This window comes from Dermacentor variabilis, unplaced genomic scaffold, assembly GCF_050947875.1.
Source record: "Dermacentor variabilis isolate Ectoservices unplaced genomic scaffold, ASM5094787v1 scaffold_13, whole genome shotgun sequence".
Taxonomy (NCBI): domain Eukaryota; kingdom Metazoa; phylum Arthropoda; class Arachnida; order Ixodida; family Ixodidae; genus Dermacentor; species Dermacentor variabilis.
This window is the reverse complement of record NW_027460291.1, coordinates 42,180,326-42,190,254: the sequence shown is the minus strand read 5'-3', so window position 1 is coordinate 42,190,254 and position 9,929 is coordinate 42,180,326. Positions and strand designations below refer to the sequence as shown.

General features: G+C 46.9%; 1 long non-coding RNA gene across 1 annotated transcript; it reads right to left on the bottom strand.

Annotated features, from left to right (window-relative positions):
* Positions 1-512: 512 nt before the first annotated feature.
* On the bottom strand, positions 513-4,831 carry LOC142566684 (uncharacterized). The gene is made up of 3 exons (XR_012825098.1): positions 4,432-4,831; positions 1,525-1,626; positions 513-811 (listed from the first exon to the last, which is right to left on the bottom strand). It is a non-coding gene; the product is annotated as an uncharacterized LOC142566684 (long non-coding RNA).
* Positions 4,832-9,929: the final 5,098 nt, after the last annotated feature.

The window sequence follows — 9,929 nt, the reverse complement described above, 5'->3', positions numbered from 1 at the left end:
GGCTTGGGGGCGTTATGGCAGGTTTATATTTTAGGCTATACAGTATGTAAAATTTTAAAAATTGCCTGCGGTATTGTAACGCAATTCCAATCCTTCAGCTGGAATAATGGTAGAGGCTGATATCTGCGCGAGAAATCAAATTTCCTAACTGACTTATTAGCACATATTTAGTTTAAGGATGGTCGCCGGCGCTTTTGCAAGGCATATGCATTTTGAACGAATCCTAAGAGTGGCACCGTATTCCAGATACCCACCACGAAAGTTGCGCTGGAACTGCTGTGCTGCTCTTGCTTTTACTTTCTTAACACCGTTTGATGCATTTAAGCACAAGACTACCAGAAGATCGCGGTACAAGTACACGACCGCGAAACACACCGTAATCATTTCAGCAGTTGTACTCCTTTTTTGCGATCGTTGATAGCAAGGCTATAGGAGAGGAGAGACTTCGGCACAGCATGAAATCATCTCTTCTCGCATAACGACAGCGTTTTAGCATAGCCGCCACGCGAATAGACAATCAAAACCATATTTATTAATATATTAAAGAAGCAGTAGAACAAAAAGTCTGGGATCACGAAAGCAAGAGCGTCAACATAAATTTCCTGGCCACGCGCGCGTACTCTTTATAGGGAAAGAGTAGCCCACGTGACCTCGTCCGGCAACCCTGGTTCGCTGGAGGCGCAGCAGCTGCAGCATGCGATGGACGTGGCGAAGTGATTGCTGCTCTTGGCGGTGCTGCTGCGTGCGATTCTTCGGCATCGAGCAGCCACCGCAGCGTCGCCGAAGGGCAGCACGCCGGCACTTCCGGACACTGCGAGCGTCAAATATTCACCAACCACACCCGTGGGTCTCACATTTAGTCAAAAAAACATAAAAACTACTGTTCGTTGGATCTACTGCTCCAGGACGGTAAAGAGTGTCGAAGTGCGCAGTCCAATTGCAGCGAAATTGGAACGAGCAAATTCAGCGCTTTTTCCCCATGCAGGTAACCGGGCATGCGCGCATAGTCGTTAACGAGCAACATGTCGTTCTAGCAGTTGACGACGATTCTCCGTCGCCGGCCATTGTTAATTAGTGTCGATGGTATTGGGCTGCTAAGCACGAAATGCTAAAACACCGGTGTACTAATATTTGGTGCACGTTAAAGAACCCCAGCTGGTCCAAATTTAGGGAGTCCCCACCGACGTCGTGACCATAATATGATCGTGCTTTTCGCACGTAAAACCCCACATTTTTTCAACGATTCTCCCTCTGTCTTACGACCCTTGTTGCCTCATGTTTTCCTGCACTGCAGAATCTCTGGCTCGCAAGCAGTCGTTTACAAACCCTTACCGCGGCCTAAGGAAATAGCAGGTCTTGCTAAAACAATTCGATAAACGTGCAACAATGTCCATCTTGTTTTGCAAATGTTAATCGCAAAATGTCATTAAACAAAGCTGAAACACTCACGCGCCAGGTAAAGGATAACTGAGTTCTAACCGTCGATTCCAAGTAGAACGTCGCCAATGGCCGATGTGCACATACCATGCATAACCTCCTCAATGACGCCAGTTGTGCTGCTGCGTGCGATTCTCAGGCGTGCAGGAGTGTCTGCAGCTTCGCCAAAGCACAGCGTGGCCACAGGACCTGGAACCGTGACAGCACAAAACAAGCCCTTTGTAATCCTTGCGTGGCACTTGTATTGTGTGACAAATCCACTAACATTGCCCACGCTCACTCGAAGCGCAGTACAGAGGCGGGTTGAAAATAGTTCATAGCGAAATAATCCAATTTCAACAAGAACACGTGCACCATGAACACCACAACTCCATTATTCCACTTCCGTCCAGCGCACCTCAAGGGAGTGTGCTTTGTGCTTTGCTTTTTATAGTCTACTATATTGATTTGCCTGACTGCATGTCCTCCCGAACAAGACGGTTCGCCGATGATTCAGCCATTTTCCGTAAAGTTTCTACTGACTCTAACCGTGAAGGGTTCCGACCACACTTAAACGCATTGAGTACATGGTGTTCAGACTCGTAAATGCCCTTAAATTATGCTAAAGCTAAGTGCATGTCATTTTCACGCTCTACGTCTCGTATTGAACGTCATACTCTCTTTATAATAAGATTGTTGAGGAGTCAATTTGCAATGTGATACAATATGTTCGTCATCACATCATCGTTAAACTTGCATCTGTTGCCTGCAAATTTGAAATAATAAAACACAGACTAAAGCAAGCGCGTTTACACTTAAACAAAAAAGATCCACCATATACACCGCATTAGTGATACCTCAAAGTCGAATACGCATGCGCCACCTGGGATCAGAAGCAGGACTCCATCGTGCGTAACCTTGAATCCTTGTAAGCCGCGCTGCTTGCTTTATCTTTACAGATTATCCCGCGCACTACAATGCTGCATGTTTAAAAAATCGTGCCGAATTGCATCCGTTATCACTACGCCGCAAACACGCGCGCCTATCGCTGTTTCGTAAACTTCACCATCACGAGTGTTTGCATTGATGGCTTCTTTCACTCACGCTCTGTCATTTTCTCTCGCCGACATCACCCTCTCTAAGTCAAAGCCCTGCGTGTATCACTCAGATCTTTGCGCTCAGTCATTTATATCCAGATTCATACTTCGCTAGAATAACCTACCATCAGACATTGCCTACTGAAGTTCACCCCGACAAATTTCAACAAATCCTGCGTACGTATGTCATAATGTGATGTCTCTGTGCAATGTGAAAGTTTTTTTTTTCTTTTCTTTTTGAATGAGTTATATTCTATGTTGTGTTCCTTCGGTACCTTTGCTATTCGGTAGATTTCGTTTTCGAATTATCCTCTTTGATTGCCTTTTATATATTTTGAGTTCTAGGTGCTTCAATGTTCGAATTTCCGCTAATATACTGTTAATTTGGTTTCATCCAAACTGTGATTTTACTACACATAGTCGTGTCTGCGTATTTAGTCGCGTATTTAGGCGCGTTTGTTGTATTCTTTTAAAATTGTTATAACAGTATGTTCGCCTGCCCCCCATCCCCAATTCTAATACCTTCTTCCGCAGGGCATTCAGTGGTGTTATTGAACAAATAAATAAAGAAATAAATAAATAAACTTTACAGAATATTTCTCTTCGTACTCATACGTAAGAATTCCTTAGGAACTCCTTAGGCGACGAACACCGACAAGAAGACGCCGCCGCAATTTTGCGTTTGCCATCTTGACTTTGTCCGACGCCCAAATGGGCTCTTTTCTCGAGTATGTGAGAACTCAACACGGTAAACTAACGAAAACAATAAAATATCAGTCGCTTACTGTTGACTTTTACGCATTGTTCCAATTTTAAGCTTTGAAAAAACAAGACAGTGTTTTTGAACCTAAGAAAACGTCAGCAGTACTGCGAGACTACTTCCTACAGCGGTGCAAAAGCGGCGATTTGGATCCCTAGCCTTCGCTTTCGCGCCAAAAATAGTTGTCCACGAAGACAAAGCTGCTAGAATAATTTTTTGTTTCTTATGGTCCAGACTGGCGTTCACTCAATGGGAGAAACATATGTAAAGAAGGCGTATATTATTGACTGGACAAGCAGGTACTATTTCGATTTAAGGTTTGTTTGTCGAACAGTGAGAATGACTTATATAAACTCTCTGTAACGCGCCGTGGTTGCTTAGTGTCTATGGTATTGCGCTGCAAAGCAGGAGGTCGCGGGAACGAATCCCGACCAGGGTGGGCGCGTTTGGATGGGTGCGAAACGCGAAAAAACCCGAACAGTTAGGCTTAGCTGCGTGAAAGACCACCAGGAGGTGAAAATTATTCCGAAGTCCCCCACTATGGCGTGCGTCATAATAGGATCGTGGTTCTGCCATGTAAAACGACATAATATTAAAAAAAAACATGATGGATATTCTCTAATGAAAGCACCAAATCCTAAAAATATACTTGAACGCTTGAAATGACTCAATTTTTCCTGATGAGTAGAGGACTTTCAATCCAAATAATCCAAACAAGGTGTCTCTTATGGTACACTCTGGTGGTTCCTACGACGCTCCAAGCCAGTTTACAGCGATGCGGAGCCCTCTCGTGATTCGAGCCGTAGAAATACTGCCCCAGCAGAATGTGCTAGCTGCTGCCAGAGCCATCAGAGTAGCCACGTGATCCAGCTTCCCTAGGATCTCGGTGGCGCTGTCGTGTGGAAGACATACAGCACCGCCTCCTAACGCTCTCTGCTGGAGCGCGGCGCTCTGAAAACACCACGCGGATGTGTTCAGAACGCCTGGTTTCAACCAGCCGAATGCAAACTGCATCCCGAGAGCGCCCCAAAGAGGCCGCTCCCCTGTCAAGTCAATAAAGAAATATAACGGGTCACACTCTACTATGGGCGCCTATCAAATCACCTCTACGGCAGCACAGCCCTTATCACTGATGGCGAATGAATAAACACAACTTGCCATCACTCGGCAGGGGCAGGGACTTTCGTGCCGGAGCCAGAAGCCCGGCAGGATGCTGGAGTTGCCACCTGCTGCTCCTGCTGATCCCAGAGTGAAGCCCAACATGGCGTCATGGTGGCACTTGCGCTGGCAGACGTGGCGAGGAGACCTGCTGCAGTCCTTGTGGCGCCCAGGCAGCCGGAGTGAAAACTGGTAGGCCGAAGCACGCTGCGTAGCCCCGCCAGCATAAAGTCGGCTTCTATGTTTGGTCCATTTGCGCAACTACACAATGAAACAGCCATTTACATAAAATTATTTTGTCGTTCATCTAAATGATTCAGTTAGCTACCAGGGGCACTATAACGTAAAATTATCCGAAACTTTTCTAATCAAATTCTGAGATCAGCCCCCCGTGATCGGTCAAACACTTTTTCGGACCACCCACGCTTCACCTGTCTGTCACGCGACTTCACGAAAACCGCGATGGCTCCCCATCTGATATGACGTGCACACACTGATTATGCATGATTTGATCGAACAAAAGAAAAATTGTAACTTCCGATTCGACGGCTTTTCACCATTAGCACTCGGCTATTGGTCAAAAGTTTTCGGGCTGCACCCTCTTCACCCGCTTGTCACGCGGCGTCACAAAACCGCAAGAACTCACCGCGTCAAAGTGACGTGCACGCGTTAAAGATGCAATAATATGGCGAACAAAAGTGAATTTTCTTCTGAATAGCCGCAGCCTGCCTCGTTCACAAAGGAATAAAAGATGGCTGCTGCCGATCCTTCAGGCATTGGCTACTCGCACCTGCCAGAGAGCATGGTTTTTTTCGCTTATAATAAACTGCTTGCGTGGCCGTGTAACCTTTTTGAGCACTTTCGGCACGTTTACGATCCCACTGTTCCAGCTCTTCTTTGTTGAGGATTCGTTTGAGCGGCATTCTTAACCCTCAGTTGCGCGACGTCGCGATTTTCGACCAGCCACCGCAAGCTAAGCAAGAGAAAGCGGACCAATCGCAGACGCCGACACCACCCTCTTCATCTGGTTATTCCTTTGAGTGCGGTGGCTCGGTCCCATCCAAGCGCTGTCCACTTGAGCGTGCTCCTCGCCTCCTGCCACCCAATTACAAGTGAAACACTTCAACGTAGGCAATGTTATTCATTTCGAAAGCAAAGAAAAGTAGGAGTGTTTGATTAGGCTGTTCAGGAAGCGCTGCGGGTCGCCGCGTGATGGTTGCGTCGGCGGTTGCGCAAACTTGACGTCAGAAGATTGGAATAGAAACGTATTGGAATAGTTTTACGTTATAGGGCGCCAGGTCATTTTTTTTTTCTCGGCGTGGGTTGGGCGGGAGTTAGGTGTCGGAACTGCTAACCAATGATGAGTTGCACTACTCTGGCAATAATTTTATCGCCGGGGGTTATTTACCGTGCTCCGAATCAACCTTGCGCGAGCGATTTTAATGCCGCGCAAGGTGCGAGAGAGCGACAGAATGGCTACTGCAGGGCTCCCATGACCGCTTATTACCTCATCAAATTTTAGCTTCTACAATTATTCAGTCTTTATTTAAAACGCAGAACCACGCCCCCTGCGTGGACTAAATATCCGCACAAAATATGGATACAGGGGTGCACACAGAGGCACTTCTTCGATTATACGTTTCTTGTGGTTTAGTATTTGCAAAATTTATATCTGTAGAACGTACTTACAATTACCTACGCGAAGACTCCAACGTCAGGGTTAAAATAAATAAACAAAAATACACGGCTGACCGTTCCATTCTTAGTGATGAATATTGTGAGGAGGTTTTCAATCCAGACTGATAAAGGACAGAAAGGCATAATGGCCCATCCTATACTGAATATTAAGATATCCCGTGACGTAGCATGCTAATGAAATAATATTGATGGCAGGGCAGCTACATTCACTCACAGCGAATGAATAAACATCACTTGCCAGGGCTCTGCAGGAGCGCAGCCTTTCGTGCCGGAGGCAGAAGCACGGTAGGATGCTGCAGTTGCCAAGTGCTGCTGCTGTCCCCAGAGTGCAGCTTGACATGGCGTCATGGCGGCACTTGCGGTGGAAGACGTGGCGAGGAGACCTGCTGCAGTCCTTGTGGCGCCCAGGCAGCCGGAGGGATAACGGGTCGGTCGAAGCCCGCTGCGCAGCCCCGCCAGCACGACGTCGGATGGAGAGTGAAACCGGACGGCGGACCCCATCAATGCTCCGTTGACGTCTTGCGTGAGGGTGCCTTCGCATCCGGGAACGCCTGAAGGAGTTCAGAGCGGCTGAAGGGGCCATCGTGTCCGAGAGTCTCGCTCGGTTGGCTGGTTGCTCTCGTGCAGCGTCTCGTGCAGCGTCGAACGCAGAAGGGCGCTTCGTCTTCGTCTTTTACTCGCACATGATCCTGCCACACAGGCGATGGGCATCACTATGAACACGCTTATGAATACGAAAATGGAATGTGTTTATTGTCACGGACATCCACACAGAAGTACGATAGTTCTATACACATTTAACTTGTGTAAATGTGGCGGCCGGCTTTTCGGAACGATGTTCATGTTTTTACGTTTGCGCGCCGCAGCAGAGGGAGCTGTAGTTTGCAAGTACGGTCCTTTCATCGACAGTCATGGTGGCGTCTTTTTTGTCCTTGAATTGACAAGCTGTTCTGCTCAAGTTTAATTCGTAAGGAAGAAAAGAAAGGTAGCTGTACGAAAAAGCTAATCAAGAAGAAAGCCAGAAATAAAGGAGACGAGATACAGGGAACGTAAGACGCGGCAGAATTCAATCATTGCCTCCGCCTCTGATGCCGGTGTAATACGGCCGTGCGCAAGATGTCTCGGTAATCAGACAATGATGTCGCTGCCAATCCCGAAAGGCAATGCTACTTGCAGTGTATATTGATATCATTTTAATATGCGTACTAGTGCATCTCAAGTGCACCGCTTTCATGGGTTACTTGCTTCGAATTATATTAAACATGTGAGGCAGAAAAGAAGAAAATAACGAAAAAATACGGCAGTACCTATTTATTTATTTAGTTATTTCTTTATTTATTTAATTGATTTATTTCGATAGTACGCGGTTAAGGCTAGATGCGCTCGGCGTTTTATATGAATGCGCAGAAAGAGACAACATTCGAGCGGGCTGAGTGCGAGCACCAACAACAGCAACCGTCTCTTTGCTCTTCGTCTTCTGCTGGCGGCCGTATTTCTCAGTGCAAATTGTTTATTTATTTAATTATTTATTCATTTATTTACTTATTTAGTATGCCTCAGAGGTCCCTAAAGGGGAAATTGCATAACGGGTGGGCACATACTGAAGAAAGAGAAATATCTATATTAATGTCATTAGCGTTGAAACTATCGCTTTGAGCTATTAAGCTAGTACATTGAGCACCGGAGAGACATTCAATGGCGCCTTTCATACTGGAACGTTGGTGTCAGACATTCGTGGTAGTTGTTAAAGTGAAAAATAGAGAAGCGCGAAAGGGTAGAATATCTTTATTTCACCATAAATAATAAATACATGGGTGGATGAACGTCCCGATGCTACACAATTTAATAGAGACAAAGAAAGGGGCAATTTTCAATGCCAGAAAGATGGAGAGGTCGCCCTGAGTGAAGTTCCTGTAACCTGCTACTCCACGCTGGGGAAGGGATTTGTCGGAATGACAGAGGCTGGATGTGAAATGCAAGGAAGGCGGTTGTGTGCTGAACATGATGATGATTAGAGCTGCACAGCATACTGTTCCTGTGCTCCGCGTACATACACGTCTTCGCGGACAGATGTAGAGATTACTGAGGTGTAGTCACGGGAACGTCTACAGCTTGCATGATTTTTGCAGCTCTTGGAGCCACTGGCATGTTAAAAACAGATAGTAGCAGCTGCAGGGCGTCGGTTATTTGTCGCAGCATTAGATTGATGAGGGAGCCCGAAGTTTATTTTTCGTTGCACTGCCGTTCCTGGCGCTCACAGTCCAAGCCCCTGTGCGCGGCTGCAGACGTGGCCATGCATTCGATTCCAAGCCTGTGCTGCTCGCTTGAAGCAATAACGCTTGGAGAGGCCGACCGATGACGATTCAAATACCTTCCACTGGAACTGCGGGATGAGAGCCAAGGAGATCTCGGTTAGAACAGCAGCTTGTTCATGTCGACGACGCGATAGTCTCCTCCGGTGCTGCGCTTACGCTGCCGCACCTTTGTGTAACATACTTCTCTAGCTCGTTTAGTTCAATATTATTATCTTCTTTTTCTGTTGGGGACAATCGCTGAAATTTACCTCGTGTGGTCCGCTGTAGGTCAAGCGCTTCATTTTTTTCCAACCGTGCATAAATACATGTCGTGGCTGCCTGCGAAGCGAAGTCATGCCGTCTGGCATATGAACACAGCGCTGGCACGACCAAGCTTTCGGGACTTGCGACATCAAAGTGGTTAGGGCACGTAAGGATGCACAGAGTGTCTCACATAGCCCACCTTGACGTGATCAGGTGTCGTGTGTCCCTCGAAAAGGAGCTTGAAGCTCGTCGATGACCTTCACTGTTGAAGACAGAGGCCCTAGGAATTCTTCATCGGTGATGTCAATGACGACATCATAAATAACGCTTGCGTTTTTCTTAGCGTTGAAAGCTACCTCATTAATTCCTTTCAGAGCCACATTAACCAAGGTAGGTCTTGAGAATCTGTCTTGAGGCAGAAACGCAAGATTGTAACTTGCGAGTAGGTGGTCCTTAGGGGCCATGCTCACTCACGTCCTTAGTTGTCTTGTGGCATTTTCTCTTAAGTCGTTTTACCTCCACGACGGTGTAGTTGTTGCACGAGTCCAAGGATTCACTGTTGGAGAAGCAGCAGCCGGACGTCTCCAAATCGACGTGGCGAGTGTTGCACAAATATCGCTGGGCGCCAAAGTGCAAAGAGGCGTGCCCGGCACAAGTGATGGCGAGCCGTCTGTCATCGCCTCGGATGGCTTTTTGTTCAGGAAGCACAATTATGCCTCAACTGTAACAAAACTCTCGCAGCAAACTTAAAAAGCTACGCTAGTTCAGCTCCTGCAGTTAACCACGCCTACACGTGACAATAAGAAAACGGGCTCTGTATTATACCCTTGAACATCATGCGTTCCTTGACATACCTGTAGAAAGGTGCATGATAAACGTGAACGCACGCACCCTATAGATATGCGTCCACTGCAGCCCGTTAAAGCCTCAAAGACCAGAGCCTCTGAGTGGTGGAAACAGGTTATTCGAACAAAGATTTCCACAAAATTGCGGAAATAATTCGCATTCGATAAAAGTACAGAGTTTGAACGGTTGTTCGAGCGTCCAGTACCCCCTATTTGATGTCTCAGTGCGAGGTTCTGCTTCTTAGCCCTTAGACGCGTGTTTGCTATCCTTCCGCAGGGGCTGAAGCCCGATCAGGGTTAAATGAATGAGACACCAGCCCTTTCAAAGCATCAGTGGCGTGTTCGAAAAGGAAAACAAAGTGTTGAAGTCACTCACCAACCGTTCCTCATGTCACCT